Here is a 733-nt window from a genome sequence, read left to right as displayed (position 1 = left end):
AGTGATTGTCTCTACTATGTATTATGAAGAGCCATTGCTCTTTTGTTCTGAGCGACACAAACTTCATGTTTCCTCTTTGCTCTTTTTTATGTTTTGCAGGAAATATGGCATTTATATATGAAAAAGAAGAACCTTCCCTCCCCTTTGACGATGAATCAGTTCAGTTCAGTTCAGTCGTTCAGTCATGTCTGACCCTTTGCCACCCCATGAACCGCAGCATGCCAGGCCTCCCTGTCCATCACCAACACCTGGAGTCCACCCAAACCCATGTCCATTGAGTCTGTGATACCATCCAGCCATCTCATCCTCTGTCATCCCCTGCTCCTCCTGCCCTCAATCTTACCCAGCATCAGGGTTTTTTCAAATGAGTCAGCTCTTTGCATCAAGTGGCCAAAGTATTGGAGTTTCAGCTTTAGCATCAGTCCTTCCATTGAACACCCAAGACTGATCTCCTTTAGGTTGGACTGGTTGGATCTCCTTGCTGTCAGGGACTCTCAAGAGTCTTCTCCAACACCACAGTTCAAAAGATTCAGTTCTTCGGTGCTCTGCTTTCTTTACAGTCCAACTCTCACATCCATACATGACCACTGGAAAAACAATAGCCTTGAGTAGATGGACATTTGTTGGCAAAGTAATGTCTCTGCTTTTTAATATCTAGGTTGGTCATAACTTTTCTTCCAAGGAGTAAGCGTCTTCTAATTTCGTGGCTGCAATCACCATCTGCAGTGATTTT

Source organism: Bison bison, unplaced genomic scaffold (assembly GCF_000754665.1).
Source record: "Bison bison bison isolate TAMUID 2011002044 unplaced genomic scaffold, Bison_UMD1.0 scf7180017864456, whole genome shotgun sequence".
Taxonomy (NCBI): domain Eukaryota; kingdom Metazoa; phylum Chordata; class Mammalia; order Artiodactyla; family Bovidae; genus Bison; species Bison bison.
Note: the sequence above shows the minus strand (reverse complement) of the source record.